The sequence below is a fragment of the Microcebus murinus genome, chromosome 12 (genome assembly GCF_040939455.1).
Source record: "Microcebus murinus isolate Inina chromosome 12, M.murinus_Inina_mat1.0, whole genome shotgun sequence".
Classification (NCBI taxonomy): Eukaryota; Metazoa; Chordata; class Mammalia; order Primates; family Cheirogaleidae; genus Microcebus; species Microcebus murinus.
This window is the reverse complement of record NC_134115.1, coordinates 91,978,403-91,999,967: the sequence shown is the minus strand read 5'-3', so window position 1 is coordinate 91,999,967 and position 21,565 is coordinate 91,978,403. Positions and strand designations below refer to the sequence as shown.

General features: G+C 46.9%; 1 protein-coding gene across 9 annotated transcripts in view; it reads left to right on the top strand.

Annotated features, from left to right (window-relative positions):
- Nucleotides 1-21,565, top strand: part of EHMT1 (euchromatic histone lysine methyltransferase 1) — a 153,507-nt gene that overhangs the window by 23,562 nt on the left and 108,380 nt on the right. The window lies entirely within an intron of this gene.

The following is a 21,565-nucleotide window of genomic DNA, read 5'->3' as shown; positions in this document are numbered from 1 at the left end:
ACCACTCACTCACTGACTTACCCAGAGCAATTCTATTCCTGCCAGCTCCATTCATGGTAAATGTCCTCTACAGGTGTACGATTTTTATCTTTTATACTATATTTTTACTGTACCTTTTCTATGTTTAGGCATGTTTATTTATTTATTTTTTGAGACAGAGTCTCGCTTTGTTGCCCAGGCTAGAGTGAGTGTCATGGCATCAGCCTAGCTCACAGCAACCTCCAACTCCTGGGCTCAAGCAATCCTGCTGCCTCAGCCTCCTGAGTAGCTGGGACTACAGGCATGTGCCACCATGCCTGACTAATTTTTTCTCTATATATTAGTTGGCCAATTAATTTCTTTCTACTTATAGTAGGGACGGGGTTTCGCTCTTGCTCAGGGTGGTTTCGAACTCCTGACCTTGAGCGATCTGCCCGCCTTGGCCTCCCAGAGTGCTAGGATTACAGGCGTGAGCCATCGCGCCTGGCCTCAGTTTTGCAATCTTAGTGGTAGTTTGTTTATGTCAGCAGCAAAGAAGCCTGGAGAAGGAGTGGCGATGAAATTGCAAAAGACATTTTCCACAGCTTGTTGAGAATTGAATATTTTTCCTTGCAAGAAGGGATCCAAAGCCTGGAAGTAGTAGTAGTCAGCTGGTGCAAAGTCTAGTGAATATAGTGGATGACAGAGAGTTTCTAAGTCCAGCTGCTGTAGTTTGAGCAGAGTTGTTTGTGCGACATGTGTTCGAGCATGTTGATTGTCTTGCAAGAGGATTGGCCTGTCTCTATTGACCAGTCTCGGCTGCTTCATCTCAGGCATCCTCATGTCATTCAGTTGGTTGCAGTAGACATCACTGTAATCGATTGACCAGGTTTCACAAAGCTGTAGTGGATAGCACCAGTGCTGGACCAGCAAACAGACACCATTAACTTTTTTTGATGCATGTTTGGTTTTGGACTGTTTTGACACTTCATCTTTATACAGCCATTGTGCCGAATGCTTGCGATTTGTCAAAAAGAATCCATTTTCATCACATGTAACAATATGGTGTAGAAATGTTTTGCCTTTATGTCATGACAGCAAAGAAAGGCAAGCTTCCAGACGTTTTCTCTTTTGAGACTCATTTAATTCATGCAGAACCCATCTATCCAGCTTCTTTATCTTGCCCATTTGTTTCAAATAGTCCAGTATTATTGGAATAACAACATCAAACCTTGCTGCTAATTCATGAGTAGGTTGAATGGATTCACTTCCACTACAGCTTTCAGCTCATCATTATCCACCTTGGTCTCAGGTCACCCACTTGGCTTTTTTTTTTTTTTTTTGAATCAGAGTCTTGCTTTGTTGCCTGGGCTAGAGTGCCGTGGCGTCAGCCTAGCTCATAGCAACCTCAAACTCCTGGGCTCAAGCGATCCTCCTGCCTCAGCCTCCCAAGTAGCTATGTGCCACCATGCCCGGCTAATTTTTTCTATATATTTTTAGTTGGCTAATTAATTTCTTTCTATTTTTTTGGTAGAGATGGGATCTCACTCTTGCTCAGGCTGGTCTTGAACTCCTGACCTCGAGCGATCCTCTCGCTTTGGCTTCCAAGAGTACTAGGATTACAGGCGTGAGTCATTGCGCCCGGCCCACTTGGCTCATTTTGAAGATTAAAATCACCAGACTGGAACTTCTCAAACCATTGACGTACTGCGTGTTTGTTAGCCACATCCTTCCCCAACACTTTGTTGATATTTTGAGCTGTCTGCCCTGCAGTGTTTTCACAATGGAAGTCATATTCGAAAAATAACACCAATTTTTGACTTATCTGTGGTTTCACAAGAATTGCTGTAAAAAAACCTTGAAAGATAATCATAGCCCAAATGTGTGTTTGAAAGACTAAGGACGTACCTTCACAATAAACATAAAACAGCATGTGTCAAAGTGCAATACAGATACCAGCTGTCTAACTTAGTACTTAAGGAAGTTGGACATTGCCTAGTGAATAACCTAATGCAAAGAAGCCAGCTGGGGTCCGGGCGATGGACCAGGTTGGAGAGAGTGGATGGGGAGCAGCACAGTCCTGAAGACTTGAGAAGAAGCTGGGCTTGCTGTACCCCAAAACATGTTAATGGGTGGACAGGCAGCAGGAGATACGTGTTGTAGGTGAAAGGTGAGGTGAATGGTGCACCAGAGCTGGGCTGGCTGGTGGGTATCTCTATGCTGGGTGCTGATGCTTGTGGCTCCCACAGGCCTGGGGGGCTGTGGGGCTGTGATGGGAACTGAGACGTGAGGGGATGCAGCAGGGAGGGGCCAGTGGCTGGTTCCCAAGCACGGCACTGGCAGCCTAGCTGGGGGAGCCTGGGCCCCAGATAAGGACTGACTGCTCAGCAGACCAAACACTGTCGCCACCCATGGACCCAGGAATCTTCTTTATGGAACTTTATTTAAAAAGAGAAAAATAAAATGCTTTGTGTGTATTAGGCGCCCACTCAATACTGTTGAATAATAAATGCATGGATTCACAATAATTATCATTTATATGAAGATGCTAAGTGTTTTTTACAGTAATGATAAATCAAAAGATCATAGATTATCGATGTTAGAAAAATATTTTAATACTTTATGATATATCAACATGAAACATACTACCATTAATGTCCTAATTGTGAAGAATTTGAAGACATGATGGAATGTTTAAGGGAAAAATTGTTTATATAGCTCACAGCCATGTAAAATGCGTACATATGAAGAAAAACTGGAAGGAAATGAAAAATTTTGAGTTAGGGTGATAATAATGTATTTTGAAATTTCCCTTTAATATTATCTTCCTGATAAACACACAAGAGGGCTCAGTGCTGATCTGTGGAGAGGCTCACTCCTGCTCAGCGTGTGCCCAGGCTGGGCCCCCAGTGCGAGCTGGCTCACACCTGGATGCAGGGGCACGTGGGAAGGGGTCTCGCTGGCCTCTGTGGCTTCTCCTGCACAGTCTGCACGTCCTTCTGTGTTTGCCTGTTCTCCAGCAAGTGCCTGCGCCTCGCTGGGGGGGGGGTGTAGCAGTGCGCAGAACAGGCAGAACTTGTGTCTTAGGGAGGGTGCGGATGACAAAGAGCAAACGGGAAGGGGGGGGGTGCGGCAGTCCTGAGGAAGCAGCGGGAGCGGAGCTCAGAGCTCAAGGGCACCAGAGGCGGGGCTATTGCCAGGGCTCACGAAGCCCTGAGGCAGCAGGGTCTAACTTGTGTTCCCACATTGCCGCTGTGGTTGCATTGTCGGGAATCACAAGATGAGCGTCATTGTAGTTGAGCTGAGTGGCTGGAGGCTTGGATGGAGGTGGAGGTAGAGGTGGTGAGAAAGAAGGTCAGATTCAGAGTCTGTTTTAAAAACTTCTGGGCTAAAGCAATCCTGCCTCAGCCTCCCAAGCAGCTGGGACTACAGGCATGCGCCACCATGCCCAGGTAATTTTTTCTATATGTTTTTAGTTGTCCAGCTAATTTCTTTCTATTTTTAGTAGAGACAGGGTCTCGATCTTGCTCAGGTTGGTCTTGAACTCCTGACCTTGAGCTATCCTCCCACCTTGGCCTCCCAGAGTGCTAGGGTTACAGGAGTGAGCCACTGTGCCTGGCTTGGATTATCATTCCGTATACCTATATGTCTCTCTAGTTTTTTTTTTTTTTTTTTTTTTTGAGACAGAGTCTCACTTTGTTGCCCAGGCTAGAGTGAGTGCCGTGGCGTCAGCCTAGCTCACAGCAACCTCAAACTCCTGGGCTCGAGTGATCCTTCTGCCTCAGCCTCCCGGGTAGCTGAGACTACAGGCATGCGCCACCATGCCCGGCTAATTTTTTTTTTTTTTTTTTTTTTTTTTGAGACAGAGTCTCACTTTGTTGCCCAGGCTAGAGTGAGTGCCGTGGCATCAGCCTAGCTCACAGCAACCTCACACTCCTGGGCTCAGCAATCCTTCTGCCTCAGCCTCCCAATTTCTTTCTATTTTATAGTAGAGACGGGGTCTCGCTCTTGCTCAGGCTGGTTTTGAACTCCTGACCTTGAGCAATCCGCCCGCCTCGGCCTCCCAAGAGCTAGGATTACAGGCGTGAGCCACAGCGCCCGGCCTTGTCTCTCTAGTTTTTATTTGCTTTTTTATGATCATTCCTGATTTTAAAGGGAATATTTCCAATATCTTCCTATTTATGATGATTTCTTTTTTAAAAAATATTCTTTATCAGAGTAAGAAAATTCTTACTTTTATACATGATTGAATTCAATTTGCCTATATTTTGGTTTAGAATCTTTTACCTATATGTATAAGAGAAATTTCTACTCATCTCACTATTTCTTTTCTGTTTCCTTCTTTGGACTTATTTTATTTTTCATTTGTACCTTCTTTAGATGGCTTGTTAGCCTGTTAATTTTGGGACTTTCTTCCTTAAAGCTGTAGCCCATGGGTTTTCTTTTGATAGTTCCTTTGGGCAGGAAGAGGCACGGCTGGCTAGGTATTGATTATCGTCATGTTCTTAGTTTTGTTGTGAGTGGTAGGTTAATGGGCGCTTATTACATGATTAGAGATAATTGAACAAGTGGAGAACAGCATGGACCAGTGGTTATGATGCATCAGGTACAGAATCGGATTACTCAAAATTCTTAGTACTTTTTAGGTCCAAAAAAAGAAACAAAGAAAAAGACATAGTGCTTGATACTCTAATCCCCCTCCTTTCCATGGGGGCTCCCAGGCCGGGGCCAGGGCATGTACAGCAGGGATGTGTGCTGTCCCCCTGCCCCTCCCTGCCACAGTAACCCTGCTGTGATGTCTGGCCACCCAACCTGTGTACTTTCTTGGGGGTGGGCTGGGAGGCCCCCCAGAACTGAGGGTGTTGAAAAACAGTTTAAGGATTAAGGCCCGTTCTATGTTTGCTGTGTGGCAGGAAGAAGCTCATAACTTTCAGTTATACTGATGATAAACCAGTAATTTTTTTCTTGTTTGAGCGTTTATAAAGAGCTCTTGAACTTTTCTGTGGACTGGCAGTGTTGCTTTGTTTTCTTCTCTTGCCCTGCCTCCATGGCAGTCTCAGTGGTGGGGCGGTGGTGCTGGGAGAGGATGCCACTGCAGGTGAGCAGGAGCCAGGCCCTGGGGACCAGGGACCCAGACAGGTGCTGTAGGGAGGGGCTGGCTGTGTTACTGGGCAGGCGGCGACTTTCCACACAGGTTGCAGAAAGGGAAATCTGTCTAGGTGGGAATGGCACTGACCGCTCATCAAGAGCCCCGCGGAGTCCGTCCGTCTGCATCTTTGGGTTCTGTGATGACCGCCTCTGTCTTGCTGGTTCGCAGACTCTGTTTTCCTTGGGCTGACAGAGGAAGGTAGAGAGAGGTGGAGACCTGAGGCAGCAGAGTTTCCACTTGGGTTTTCTAGGCAAATCCATAGAAAAACAAGACAGCACATAAGCAAGTGCTGACACATCTTGGGGAGAGACCTAGCGAGGAAGGCGGTACTTTTTGCATTTATTTGTTGTAAATAACAGTATGAGAGCAGATCGGTTCATAGGCTGCCTGTTCTAGAACCCTGTTCTTGGAACAAAAGGGTGGGGGAGGGTAGGCTCCTCTCCTAGATCTGAGGAAACTCCAGCCGGGCTCTAGGCAATGAGGAAGAAGGAACAATAGGGATAGTTCCTTTGTGCCTGCCCTCAGAGCTCTGGGTGGAGGCCACTGGGTGAGCCCAGGCCTGGCGTCACTTATGTGTCCCCAGCGGCAGTGGTGCCTGTGGGTGCTATGCACCGGAAGTTGGCACTGTTTTGGGTGGTGGTTCTGAGATGAATTGTCTAACCAGGTATGCAAACATGCTGATGCCAGGAACTGTTTCGAATACTCGTGATGTGAATCCTAATGGTGGTTGATGTTAGCTACTCTACCAGTATGGGCTATTTGTTCTCATCCTTCCTGAGCAAAAATGTATTTTTTGAGGAGATGTCTCCTCTGGTGACATTGAGGTCCTGCACCTGCTGGTTCTGGCCTTCTTCCTCACCTCCTTCTCCACAAGGAGGCTGCAGCTTAGCTAGACCTTTCTTTGGTTTTTACATTTTGCGTTTTATATTTGCAGTGGTGATGGATTTTTTTTTTTTTTTTTTTTTTTGAGACAGAGTCTCGCTTTGTTGCCCAGGCTAGAGTGAGTGCCGTGGCGTCAGCCTAGCTCACAGCAACCTCAGACTCCTGGGCTCAAGCGATCCTCCTGCCTCAGCCTCCCAAGTAGCTGGGACTACAGGCATGCGCCACCATGCCCGGCTAATTTTTTCTATATATATTAGTTGGCCAATTAGTTTCTTTCTATTTATAGTAGAGACGGGGTCTCGCTCTTGCTCAGGCTGGTTTTGAACTCCCGACCTCGAGCAATCCGCCCGCCTCGGCCTCCCAGAGAGCTAGGATTACAGGCGTGAGCCACCACGCCCGGCGGTGATGGATTTTAATGTTAGAGATTATTATCTTTTGCTTGAAGTACTGTGAATCTTCTGTAGAGCATGGTATTAGGGGGGAAAACATAACCAAGAGAAAAAGTTTTAGTGAAGTTAAAGTTTTGGTGGTTTTTTGATATAAAAATATTTGTGGCCAGAGTGTTGTATCTTCTCTTTAGGAAGCTCGGGGAGAAAAGATATGCTGTTATGCTATTTATCACATTGGGCTGGCCATTTTGGCATCTCACATCTTGTAGGAATTTGTCTTATTTAGAGTTTATGCTGCTTGGTTGGTTTTTTAGAATCCAGAGAAGAGCCTATCCAAGTTTTCCTTGCCTTCAGGGTAAATCACCTTTCAGAATTGTAACAGATGGCCCATAGGACCTGGTGGAAGCACTGCATCTTTCATAAACTTTTTTTTTTTAATTGAAAGAGTGTTACAAAGGAGAGCTCATATCTGCTTTTCCCCACTGTCTTCTTTTTTGCCTTGGAGAAGACGCGGGACCACTGGGGAGGCAGGCCCGTGAGCGAAGGAGACTAAAAGGAAGAAGAGAAATACTGATGGAGAAGATGAGGAGTGTGGGGGGTTTTGGGTGCCAGGCTTTAGGCATTGAGGGAGCTAACAGCCCCATGGAGACTGATGTACGTGGGACTTGCAGCCTTCTTCTAGAAGAGAAAATCCTCACCTTCTTCCCCCTCCGTTTTTTTCTTCCACTCTCTCCTTCCTCTCCATTCCCTACCCACTCTCATCCATCTGCCATCCATCCACCCATCATCCACCATCCATCCACCATCTATCATCCACCCACCATCCATCCATCAGTCATCATCCACCATCTACCATCCACCACCTACCCACCATCATCCACCATCTACCTACCATCCACCATCCATCATCATCCACCATCCACTGTCCACCACTATCCACCCACCACCATCCATCATCCACCCACCATCCATCATCCACCATCCACCCACCACCCATCCATTAGTCATCATCCACCATCCATCATCCACCACCTACCCACCATCATCGACCATCTACCTACCATCCATCATCATCCACCATCCACTGTCCACCACCATCTACCCATCATCATCCACCATCTACCCACCATCCATCATCTACCATCCATCATCTATGGTCCACCATCATCCACCATCCACCCTCCACTATCCACCCACCATCCATGATCCACCATCCATCATCCACCATTCACCCACCATCCACCCACCATCCACCATCTACTATCATCCACCATCTACCATCATCCATCATCTACCATCCATCATCCACCGTCCACCGCCATCCACCCACCATCCATCTACCCATCCATACACACCATCCATCCACCCATCCACCCGCCATCCATCTACCCACCCACCCACCATCCATCTACCCATCCATACACACCATCCATCTACCCATCCACCCACCATCCATCTACCCACCCACCCACCATCCATCTACCCATCCATATACACCATCCATCTACCCATCCACCCACCATTCATCTACCCATCCATACACACCATCCATCTACCCATCCATACACACCATCCATCTACCCATCCATACACACCATCCATCTACCCATCCATACACACCATCCATCTACCCATCCACCCACCATCCATCTACCCATCCACCCACCATCCATACACACCATCCATCTACCCATCCATACACACCATCCATCTACCCATCCACCCACCATCCATCCTCACCAGCCATCCACCCATCCGTCCACCCATCCACCCACATCCATCATTCACTATTCACCCCCCTACCCATCTATCTATCCATTCCTCCACCATTGTCCTACCCACCATCCACCCTCCACCCACCTACCATCCAACATTCACTATTCACCTACCTACCCATCAATCCATCCATCCATCCTTCTACCATCATCCTTCCACTGTTATCCATTATCCATCCACCCACCATTGACCCACCATCACTCACCATCCACTCACCCACCCATTCATCCACTATCCATCCATCTACCCACCATCCACTCATCTCCAATCCATCACATATTAAGTACCTATTATATACTAGAATTATTTGTCCAGAAACTTGGGTATATTAATGGACAGAGCACAAAAAAATCCAACACATTTTAGTCATCCCAGAAGGAAACCTCATACCATTAGCAGTTCCTCCTCATTTCTCCCTCCCTCAGCACCTGGCAACCACTGAGCTACCTTCTTTCCCTACAGATTTGCCTATTATGGACATTTCATATAAATGGAATTGTGTAATGTGTGGTCTTTTCTTTTTCTTTCTTTTTTTTTTTTTTTTTTTGAGACAGAGTCTCGCTTTGTTGCCCAGGGTAGAGTCAGTGCTGTGGCATCAGCATAGCAACCTCAAACTCCTGGGCTCAAGCAATCCTACTGTCTCAGCCTCCTGAGTAGCTGGGACTACAGGCATGAGCCACCATGTCCGGCTAATTTTTTCTCTATATGGATTAGTTGGCCAATTAATTTCTTTCTATTTATGGTAGACACGGGGTCTCGCTCTTGCTCAGGCTGGTTTAGAACTCCTGACCTCAAGCAATCCACCTGCCTTGGCCTCCCAGAGTGCTAGGATTACAGGCGTGAGCCACCATGCCTGGCCAGGATATTTAACTAAAGAGTCAACGAGGTATTAAACAATACAGAAGATCTGCCGGATATGCACTGAAACAGGCACACACACAGAAGAGGGACTGGTTTGCAGAAGAAATTTCAGTTTGACACTACCTTCTGGTGTGGCCTCATCTTTAGGTTTGCCCCAAGAGGGGCAGTTACCTTCACCTGACCAAAACAAACTGTTGCCTTGAAACCCCATAAAGAATATGCTCCTTGTTTCTTGGGTGAGGAATTTGGGAAATGAACTAACTAGTGTTGTCACCTGGCACAACCTGCCTTGTAAATTCTCTTCCTCCTGTAAGTGGAGTGATGTATTCGCCATTGGCATGCTCCCAAAACCCTGTTGTGGAGAAGGTGACTTCTTCCAAAGGGTTTCCAGTGAAGGGAGTCTCCGTATGAGAATTCTGCATCGAAATCATATGTGCCTCACTTTCCCACGACCTGATGCCCAAACCACATGCTGTATAGAGAGTAGCAAAGGCCTTTAATAGAAACGAGACGAGGGAACGACCGCCCCACTCCCCAGGGATTCACGATCTGTGAGAATGGATCAATGGATCGATGCAGTCTCCAGCTCAGAGGCAAAACCCTAGGTCTCTCCTGCTCTGCCCCCTAGGGCAGGAAATTCCTCGGATACAGCTGGAAGAGCTTGCCTTCCTGTGTGGGCTCAAAGCCATACTTTTCCAGGTTGTCAGGATCGAAGGTGCCGTCCTTGAAGTCCTTCTCCATGGCAGGGGCGACTGCTTCTGCGAAGAGCTTCCTGGCTGTCAGCTGGACTATAGGCATGCGCCACCATGCCCGGCTAATTTTTTCTATTTTTAGTAGAGAGGGGGTCTCGCTCTTGCTCAGTCTGGTCTCAAGCAATCTTCCCGCCTTGGGCTCCCAGAGTGCTAGGGTTACAGGTGTGAGCCACCATGTCCAGCCTTAGTGACAACTATTTTAAATTGTTTTTAGCTTTGACATCCATTCTAACAGTCAGTGTCAACCCGTGTGAACAAAAACTCAGTGCTGTTTAAGAGTGTAACAGGGTCCTGAGACTGAAAAGTTTGGGAACTGCTATTTTATAAACTGAAGCACTTGGTAGTATAGTAATGAACAAAACAAAGTCCGTACTTCTCACAGAGTTTACGTTCTGAATGGGAACAAATTTCACACTTTTGTGTTGCATGCTTCAAGATATTCGACTCCTTTGGTTGAATGTCTTTATCGACATTGAGAATGAAATCCAGCTATAAATATGTTTTTGTTTTCCCATGCTGTTTCATTCCTATTACAGAGCAGTATTGCGGAAAGATTTTTAAAAACTCTACAATGTTAGTAGGAATGTGATTTTCTTCCAAGAACTTTTTTGATTGGAAAGGAAAATGGTTATCACATTGTGGCTTTCTGCAGGTAGCCTGCACTTACTCTTTTCACCACAAGATGGTGCCTTTGTTTCAACACATCAGAAGGCTGACTGGGTTTTGGAGATTCCCGAGAACACCGGGACTGCAGCTTGTATGTGTGGATTGCTTTTTGCCAATTTAAGATGGTCCTGCCTTAAAGTTACAGTGCGTAACAGAGAACCTTCCCTTCCTTTCACATCCTCATGGTCTCGTCTTGCTGTGGAGTGATGTCCTAGGCAGCATGAGGACTCTTTCCCCAGCAGATGTTTTTTCAAGCGCCTGTTCTCTGTGTGCTTGAACTTGGCTACTCTTTGCAGACGGAGCAGACACTGATCAAGCCCTCTTGGGGTTTACAGCCTTCCAGAACTCTGGACTGCTGCTTTTAGAGTCATTGTATTTCAGATAGGGTTGTTGCTTAAGTTACTCTTCTAATCTGAAAAACAGAAGACTTCTCCTTTCCCTTGGTTATACGTCTGTGCAGCCTTGTTTCAACACTCCTGTGTCTTTCAGAAGAGGAGACAGGTGCCCTGGAATGAGGGTGTGCAGCTTAGGGTTAGGGTTGTGCTTGTGTCCCTTCCTCAGACCAGCCCTCTTGGACTTGCTCACCAAGCACCTTACGGTGAAACTGGGTGTCTGCTGTGCGGGGGGCCTGCGTGGAGGTTGTGTCTGTGTGTGTCAGAACAAGTCCTGCTTCTGGGAGGCTCTCTGTTTGATGTTGCTTGGATTTTCAGTGCATTAAAAACTTTTTCTCATTAAAACAAAATTTTAAGGCTTTTCCTCTCATGGCAGTAATTGTATGAAAGTGTGTTATCAGTTGAGAAGATAGAAAATGACAGAAAGTTACAATGAACACAGTAACATTTGAAAATAGCTTATATACGTGGCCCATACTGGGAGGACTGTGATCTGTGGGCCTTTCCTGGTGACTCCATGGTTCTCAGAGCCAGGGTCGAAGCCTTTGAGCTGGGGCAGAAGATCTACAGTCTGGGAATAGCGCCCAGGAGGCTGAGACAGCTGGTGGCGGGCTACAACTGCCTCCCCCCACGCCCAACACACACACTCTCTATTAAATGCAGTTAGAAGAGACAGGCAGTGGAGAGATGGGGGTGGCTGGGAGAGTTTCTGCCTCTCGGGTCATTTCTCAGGAGGATGTGGGGCACAGCACAGAGGACTCGCAGCAGTAGCACCGGCTGCCACTCCTAGACCAGGTGGGAATTGGGGGGCACATACATGGCCCTGTGAACCCAGGGCCTCCAGAGGATTGGCCTCTTCATAGAGCCATGTTTTAAGAAGCAAAGTCTAAGAGCCAAAAGAAATTAAACAGGTTACAAGTTAAGCCAGTTAATCAGAAATAGTAAATAACAACAAAAAATAAATAAATAAAAATAATCGTATTAAATTTTAAAAAAAAGGAAATCAAACAGGATTATAATCTTGACTGACAAAGAACATTAAAATGATACAAATTAAAACCCAAAGTGAAATCTCTCAAGACTCCCTCCCTCTGTCTGGTTCTCCCACTCTTCAGTCTGACTCAGAGTCTCACTGGTGGGACACGTCCTCCAGTGTCCCTGAGTCCTGGCTCTGATGCTCTTCTTTGTTCTCCTCTGTTAACTTGCCTGGTCTTATTTTATTTTAGTTTTTTTTTTTTTTTGGACGAGGTTCTGGGGCCCCAAGAGCGGGCGCCCCAGAAGTCGCCGACTTGCCTGGTCTTAGAAAGCAAGTTCAGATCACTGTGGCACTTCCAGTGCGTCACTTTGTGAAATCTTCCTTTGACTACATGACTTAGCTCTTGATGGATGTCGGAGGCCTGCAGTTTATATTTATCCATCATTTTAAAATGTATTCTTCCAGCCTGAGCAAGAGCGAGACCCTGTCTCTACTAAAATAGAAAGAAATTAATTAGATGGCTAAAAATATATAGAACAAATTAGCCGGGCATGGTGGTGCATGCCTGTAGTGTCAGCTACTCGGGAGGCTGAGGCAGAAGGATCGCTTGAGCCCAGGAATTTGAGGTTGCTGTGAGCTAGACTAATGCCATGGCACTCTAGCCCGGGCAACACAGTGAGACTCTGCCTCAAAAAAAGTATTTTTTAATAGTCATAGAATGTGTATTTTGTTCCAGCTATTATGCTGGGTGCTGAGGTTGCAGAGATGAGCAAAGTAGAGTCCATGTTTTGGGGGGCTCCCTTCTAATCGGGAGACAGATATGTAGGGTGTCACAGAGCAGCATGGGGTAAGCTGCTAGAGCCATATGGCCCCCAAAAGGCTCAGTTCGGAGTTGGGTAGTCAGGGGATGCAGGGAGAAAGACAAGTGCGGTGGCCTGAAGACGGGATGCCACTGTTCCTGTAGTTTTAAGTAGTTCGGTGCGATTGGCACATAAAGATTTCTGACAGGCCATTTTTGGACTTGAAAATTGTTGTGTTGGGTTAGAGATCTGCATACTTTTTCTGTAAAGGACCGCAGGTGTGCAGGCCACAGTCTCTCCTACATGTTCGCTTTTATTTTTTGCAATGTAGACTAAAAGCCATTCTTAGCCTGTGGGAAGTAAGAAGACAGGCTTGAGCTAGATTTGGCCGTCGGGCCGCACGCCCGGCCTAGATTGTTGCAGCACCTTCTGCGCCGAGTTACGAAGTGTGGACTCGATTTCACCGGCAGTGGGAAGTCACTGAATTTTTAAAGAAGATTATGGTAGGGTCACAATTTTAGAAAGATAATTTTAACTGCAGTATAGATGCTAGACTGAAAAAGAGATTAGAATTAGGAAAGTGAGTTGCTAGATTATTCTTATTATATTGACTTTATTTTTTTTATTTTGGCATATTATGGGGGTACAGATATTTAGGTTAAACATAGGACCCTTGCCCCACTCAAGTAATAGCTTCAAGTGTGTCCATCCCCCAAACAATGTGCACTGCACCCATTAGGTGTGAATATACCCATCCCCTCCCCCCTCCCACCTGCCTGACACCTGACGAATGTTACTGCTATATGTGCCATTGACTTTAGGGATAATATATATTTTTTTGAGACAGAGTCTCACACTCTTGCCTGGACTAGAGTGCTGTGGCGTCAGTCTAGCTCACAGCAACCTCACGTTCCTGGGCTCAAGCAATCCTCCTGCCTCAGCCTCCCAGGTAGCTGGGACTACAGACATGCACCACTGTGCCCGGCTAATTTTTTCTATTTTTAGTTGTTTGGCTAATTTCCGTCTATTTATAGAAGGAAGATGGGGTCTCGCTCTTGCTCAGGCTGTTCTTGAACTCCTGAGCTCAAGCAATCCTCCCGCCTTGGCCTCCCAGAGTGCTAGGATTATAGGCGTGAGCCACTGTGCCCAACCAGACTTTAGAGATAATATTTCTTTTTTTTTTTTTTTTTTTGAGACAGAGTCTCGCTTTGTTATCCAGGCTAGAGTGAGTGCCGTGGCGTCAGCCTAGCTCACAGCAACCTCAAACTCCTGGGCTCAAGCAATCCTCCTGCCTCAGCCTCCCACGTAGCTGGGACTACAGGCATGTGCCACCATGCCCGGCTAATTTTTTATATATATATCAGTTGGCCAATTAATTTCTTTCTATTTATAGTAGAGACGGGGTCTCGCTCTTGCTCAGGCTGGTTTTGAACTCCTGACCTTGAGCAATCCGCCCGCCTCGGCCTCCCAAGAGCTAGGATTACAGGCGTGAGCCACAGCGCCCGGCCTAGAGATAATATTTCTTAAAATAAGAAGGTATCAACCTTAACCTTTGTACCCCATAATATGCTGAAATTTAAAAAAAAAGAAGGTATCAGTGGAATTTGGTGGAAAACAGAGGCATAGCGTGTGGTGAGCAACAGGATGGGAATGGCATGCGGGAGAGTGACAGTGAAGTTGACTGGGAAGTTTTAATGAAAGGTGTGTGGCGTTGGCCACAGGGGTGTTAATAGTAGACAGAAAGGGTTGGTTGGGCAGAGTGTGCTGTGACCATATAACACAACACTATTGCATATCTTAAAAAAATAATGTCATGAAAATCTTTGCTATCAGGTTGAGAGAATAAATGGATTAAAAACTAGTATATTAATAGAAAAATTAGCCAGGCACTATAGTATGCGCTTATAGTCTCAGCTACTTGGGAGACTGAGGCAGGGAGATCACCTGAGCCCAGGAGTTGGAGGTTGCAGCGAGCTGTGGTGATGCCACCATGCTGCAGCCTGGGTGACAGAGCTAGACTCTGTCTTAAAAACAAAAACAAACCAGTCAGTATATTATAGAATTAATGTGAAATCTGTAAGGGATGTACTAAAATGTTTACTGTTGGTGGTAGGGTTATGGGTGTTTTTTTCTTGTCATTTCTTGGGTTTCTTCCTCAAATCAATTATAGCAGGCCCTCAAATCAATTACAGTTGGTTAAACCAACCTTGTACCTGGGACAAACCCCAGTTGGTCACAGATGAATAATCCTTTCCCATGGTGCTGTGTTCATTCGCTGATACTTTGTTAAGGATTGTTGACTCTGTATTTATGAGAGGCCTGATCTGTAGTTTTCCTTGATTTGCTTGTTTTCTGTGTCGTACTGTTCCCACAGAATGAGATAGGAAGGGTTTCTTCCTGCTCTTACTAATTCCTGAGTACTGACGGGGTCCAGCATTTTCCTGTGTGTTGGCCACATGGGATGCCTGTTTAATTCTTTTCCCATTTTTATGTTGCTTGCCTTTTTTTAAAAAATTGATTAGTAGTTTTTTCTTACAGAGTTATGAGTAATATTAAACCTATTATACTTGGCTACTTATCTGTGTTTTAGAGTTTATTTGTTCATTTTGCCATACAAATGTTTGAAATATTTTGGTAAAGCTTTTTCTTTGTGATTTCTGGCCTTAACGCCATGCTTAGCATTAGGAGTTGTCAAGTATTTTTCCCACTGCTTTTATGTTTGATTGTTTTACATTTAATCATTTCATTCGTTCGTTTACATGACAACTCCCTCCCCCTCCGCCCCCCCTTTAGCCCCTTGTCTCGATGTCTCAGGGACCATTTTGTTGATTATTTTCTCTTCCTATTGATTTGAAATGGCTGTGTATCCTGCACTGTATTCTTATTTTTTATTTTTTTTAGGCAAGCATGAAAATGAGGTTTATCGAGGAGAGAAAGATAAGATGATAGGGCAAGAGCAAGACGTGTAGGTGTACAGAGCATGATACATGCACAATAGATAATAACTGGACCCATCCTTGCAGCAGAGGGAGGGCAGAAGGAGGGGCGCAGAAGGGGCCTGGTGATGGTCTGCGTCCTGGTTTATAGGGCCCGGAATGGGACTTCCCTTCTGCATTCTTATTTTTATGAGTAACTATTTCTAGACTCTCTTAAATACGTTCAATGAGAAATTTAAGAATTTTCATGGAAAATAGCAGGTTTTTTGTCCTTTTCTTTCAGACTCTTATGTCATGACTGATAAACATAATTATCCTACCAGATGTGTAAAGTCTTAGACTTGTGGGGTTTTTTGTTGTTGTTCTTGTTGTTTATGCCATTAAAAACATCAAACTGGGCCGGGCGCGGTGGCTCACGCCTGTAATCCTAGCTCTCTGGGAGGCCGAGGCGGGCGGATTGCTCGAGGTCGGGAGTTCGAAACCAGCCTGAGCAAGAGCGAGACCCCGTCTCTACTATAAATAGAAAGAAACTAATTGGCCAACTAATATATATATAGAAAAAATTAGCCGGGCATGGTGGCTCATGCCTGTAGTCCCAGCTACATGGGAGGCTGAGACAGAAGGATCGCTTGAGCCCAGGAGTTTGAGGTTGCTGTGAGCTAGGCTGACACCACGGCACTCACTCTAGCCTAGGCAACAAAGCGAGACTCTGTCTCAAAAAAAAAAAAAAAAAAAAAAAAAAACATCAAACTGGTCACCATTTGCCTGGAAGTATATAAAGATTTACCAGAAGGAGTGGTCCATTAAAACAGGTAGCGATTGTACTGTTCACGTTGTACATAAGTGCCAGCATTTTAGATTAGTTCCATTTCATCACCATGAGATCATTCCTTATCATGTTTTTCTGGCAACCATGGAAGTTGGTAGTTAGAACTTATTAATAGATCCTGCAGTTTTCCAGAGAACCTTCATGCGGGGGCTGTGCAGCAGGCTCACTGTGCACCGGGCACCACTCACGCCTCCACCCACTGTGCCCCGCGCTGCGCCCATCTCTGCCACTTGCGTGAGTCTGGGGAGGCAGGACATTCGCACACAAGTGACCTGGAGTAGGTTTGTCACTCAAAAACAGGCAGCAGGGGACAGCAGAAGCCCAGAATTGGTGGTGAGCCAGTCCCCCAAGGCTCAGGAAAGCTGCCCTTGGGTGGGTGGAGTCCGGTCTGCTCACCATGTGGTGCTGTAGCTCAGGGACCCTGGAGGGGCATCCATTTTGGTCTTGTGCCTGGGGGCAGCCTACATCCTGTTCTGGGGTGCGAGATAGAGCCCAGCTGTTCTGAATGGTTCCTTCTATCTCAGGATATTGCATTCCCAGCACATTCTACAGTTACTCTTGAGAACTGCAAGCAAGAAAGGGGGGAGAACTGGGTTAGTCCAAGGCCACCCAGAGAATTGTCCCACAGGGCAGGCACACTGGAAGTGACATGCCACATTTTCAATGTTTTTGTTGCTGTATGTATAACTAACACCCCGTTATGCAAGGATCAAATTGGAATCCTGAGAATTATATTCAGCCTGAGGCACCGGGATTTTGCTAAGATTTGTACTGTCTGCATTACACATCCTACAGATTCTTATGGCCTATTATATATAATTAAGGTTCCCAAGGAACTATAATTTGACTTAATATATTATTGACATAAAAACAGTATAAAACTGCTTCTGAAGTTCCATCATTATTCACAGTAGCAAAAAACATTGGTTTTTCTCTCTAGAAATTCAGGATTGCCCACTAACCTATTTCCTAATTTTCTGGGCTTGTCTAGGTCATTGGTTTGATTTCCTGACACCTCCGTAGGCTTTCATGTCCTTGAGATGCCACTATGTCCGCTGTTTTTCTTGTCTTCCATTTCCTGCCAGGGACAGCCTTACACCAAGGTTTCTGAGTTGCTCCTGTGGCCACTGGGTTGTATACACCCATTCTGGTTCCCAGAGACAGGACCTTGCTCTGTGGCCCCGGCTGGAGTGCTGTAGTGCAATCACAACTCCCTGCAGCTGGAGCCCTGGGCTCAAGTGATCCTCCTGCCTCAGCCTCACGTCCCACCAATGTCTGACCTTGCTAAGACCATACGACCTCCAGAGCATTTGGATGGTGAGAGGCTTTCTTTGCTTATTCAGTCCCAGGAAAGTTTATACTCTGTGTCTGGGACCCGAGAGTAACCGCCAGGGATTGCTGCTGTCGGAAGCTCTTATGACATTGTCCTCTTTAAGTAGTCATTAGGTTTGGGATTTATTAAGTACTTAAAAATCTTAAAATGTTAAAAAATTTCAACTGAACCATTGTTTTCCCCCTAGTATCAACTTTCTTGTGTTTTGTGAGGAAATACTGAGTTTATTGTTTTTGATAGAAAATTTACGATTTCCAAGGAGTTTTTTCCCTACTTAGAAATTTAGTTTTTAAAAGAGAAGATCTAGGTTGAAAGAAAGAAAATTAAAAAAAAGAAATTTATCTTTTTCAAATCTTAACTAGCTCAGTCTGTCGTGTGTCTTCCCACTGCCCAGAGTTTAGCACCGTTCGGAGCTTTGCCGACCAGGCGCCATGCTCCCCGGTGTCCAGGTGGTATTCCGGGCCTGTCCTGAGCTTTGTTTGTTTGTTTGTTTGTTTGTTTTTTTGAGACAGAGTCTCACTCTGTTGCTGGGCTAGAGTGCTGTGGCGTTAGCCTAACTCACAGCAACCTCAAACTCCTGGGCTCAAGCAATCCTTCTGCCTCAGCCTCCTGAGTAAGTAGCTGGGACTACAGGCATGCACCACCATGCCCGGCCAATTTTATCTATGTATTTTTAGTTGACCAATTAATATCTTTCTATTTTTAGTAGAGACAGGGTCTTGATCTTGCTCAGGCTGGTTTTGAACTTCTGACCGAGAGTGATCCGCCTGATCCCAGAGTGCCAGGATTACATAGTATAGCCATCTTAAAGTTTTATTTTTATATTGTGCACTGCTAGTTTATAGAAATACAACTGAGTTTTGTATATGGATTGTGCATCTTGCCACCCTGCTGACCTCCTTTGTCACATATTTGATACGTGGCTGTCAGCACTTCACTCTTCCTGCTCAGAATGGATGAATATCACCACATTTTTGCCAGCTTACACTTGCTGGAGGTTCTTGAAATGATCATTTGGGAAGAATAAACATATTTGCTTTATTGTGAAAAGAAATACCAATATAGAGCATTTGTGATATATAAATAAGGCATTGTTTTTAGGAATACAATTTTATAATAATACGGAAATATTTAGAAAACACATATACTGTTTTTTTTTTTTTTTTTGAGGAGAAGGAAAGAGAGGAATTTATTAATTTGTTGGCAAATGAGGAGGATGGAGACCCCTTTCTAAAAATGCCATCGTCCTCCTAATAAGCAGAAATACAGAGCTTTTAAAGGGTGGGTTCTCTGCCTCAGGCAATTGCTGTTCAAGTACAGTTGATAATTCTTTTCTTTTTTTTTCTTTTTGAGACAGAGCCTTGTTCTGTTGCCCGGGCTGGAGTGCTGTGGCATCAGCCTAGTTCACAGCAACCTCAAACCTCTTGGGCTCCAGTGATCCTCCTGTCTCAGCCTCCCAAGTAGCTGGGACTACAGGCGAGCACCACCGTATCCTGCTAATATTTTCTATTTTTAGTTGTTCCAGCTGATTATTTCTATTTTTCAGTAGAGATGGGGTCTCACTCTTGCTCAGGCTGGTCTCTAACTCCTGGGACCAAGCAATCCTCCTTGCCTTGGCCTCCCAGATGCTAGAATTACAGGCATGAACCACCTTGCTGGCCCAGTTGACGATTCTGATTGTCCCGTCATCCCATCTCTGCCTAAAACAATCTGTGACCTCCCTCCACCTGGACCTCGGCCTGGCTCCGCCTGCCTCTCCTGTAGCGCAGGAAACAAAAGACATTATGCTGCCCCTCCCAACCACTGCCTGAGAGAGGGATGCAGGTTTTAGTTCTCAAAAAGGAGTGGAGGATGTTTTAAAGAGACAGAAAATATTTTTGCCATTTTTTTAGGCCATTCCCTGTGTAACATATCCCCCCCCCCCTGTCAATTTTACCCTTCCATATCTATGGGAGGTAGGGTGACGGATTCAATGTTCTACTTCCTGCTGAGCTGTGGCGATGTTTTTGTTGGAGAGTTTATATATCTGTATGCCATTGCAAAACTTTGGCAGTATATTTGCAACAGATTACCAGGTGAAAAAAAGTCATAAACAACAACTACAACAGTGAGGATTGACAGGGCAAAATGGACTGTCATCTCGTACACAATGCCTGATACAGGGAAGGGCTAGAAAGAGACACGGGACCTCTGAGTACGGAGCTATGAGTTGCACCCTGTAGTTGATCTCAGAGAACAACTTCTGCAAATTCAGAAATCATGTATAGAAATACTTTCACTGAACAAGGTTTAGGAGGACAAGCCCAGCAGCAAGACAGATAACAGAAGAGGTGATAGCCTGGAGCAGTCCTCACCAAGGAGCTGTCTCTCCATCCTGTAGACAAAAAAATAATAACCAAAGAAAGGCTAGCAAAAATAGCAACATTTTCATTTTTCCCTTTTCCTTAAATGTAGATGCCTAAAGGCTGGCCCCTCCACTGGGGCTCGGGTCCTCTTCTTCCATGGGCCACCTCTTCACTTTGGCGTGATGGACCACGATTTCATTCCTACAGCTTCAGTGAGATGTGAGCTGTTGGAGGCACTCCTCAGGGTCTGGTCCACTTCTCTGTGCCCAGCCAGGGCAGGATCTGACAGCCAGCGCACGCAAGTGGTTAGCACCAGCCCACTCATTTCACGTACTGCTGGCTCTGTTTCCTTTACTCATGGTAGCGTTATCTGAATTGTCCATGACCTGATCACCCTGGCCCAGCTGTGTACTTTACGTGTTCTCTCGAGCACTTGTCATGATCCATGCGGTGTGCCCTGCATGTCCTTGGCTGGTGTCGTGTCACTGCACGAGCAGTCTGTCTATACAGGAGTGTGTGACGCACCGTGCAGTGAGTCCATTGCGATTTAGTCAGCTGTGTGTGGACGGCTGCGGTGATCTGCGCGTCTTCCGACCTGCGCTTGTGGCTGTCTTTGTGCAGAAGGCACCGATGGGCCTGGCGCGAGAGGCACCTGGCCATGCGGGTGATGGGCCTGGCGGGGGTGGCACCAGGCCGTGCGGGTGATGGGCCTGGCGGGGGTGGTGCCAGGCCGTGCGGGTGATGGGCCTGGTGCGAGTGGCACCTGGCCGTGCGGGTGATGGGCCTGGCGGGGGTGGCACCAGGCCGTGCGGGTGATGGGCCTGGCGGGGGTGGCACCTGGCCATGCGGGTGATGGGCCTGGCGGGGGTGGAACCTGGCCGTGCAGGTGATGGGTCTGGCGGGGGTGGTGCCAGGCCGTGCAGGTGATGGGCCTGATGGGGGTGGCGCCCAGCCATGGGGGTGATGGGCCTGTGGGGGGGGGTGGCGCCCAGCCATGGGAGTGATGGGCCTGGGGGGGTGGCGCCCAGCCATGGGGGTGATGGGCCTGGGGGGGGGTGGCACCCAGCCATGGGGGTGATGGGCCTGGGGGGGGTGGCGCCCAGCCATGGGAGTGATGGGCCTGACGGGGGTGGCGCCCAGCCATGGGAGTGATGGGCCTGACGGGGGTGGCGCCCAGCCATGGGGGTGATGGGCCTGGGGGGGGGTGGCGCCCAGCCATGGGAGTGATGGGCCTGGTGGGGTGGCGCCCAGCCATGGGGGTGATGGGCCTGGGGGCGTGGTGCCCAGCCATGGGAGTGATGGGCCTGGGGAGAGTGGCGCCCAGCCATGGGAGTGATGGGCCTGGGGGGGGTGGCGCCCAGCCATGGGGGTGATGGGCCTGGGGGGGGTGGTGCCCAGCCATGGGAGTGATGGGGCTGGGGGGGGGTGGCGCCCAGCCATGAGAGTGATGGGCCTGGGGGGGGTGGCGCTCAGCCATGGGAGTGATGGGCCTGGGGGGGCTGGCACTCAGCCATGGGAGTG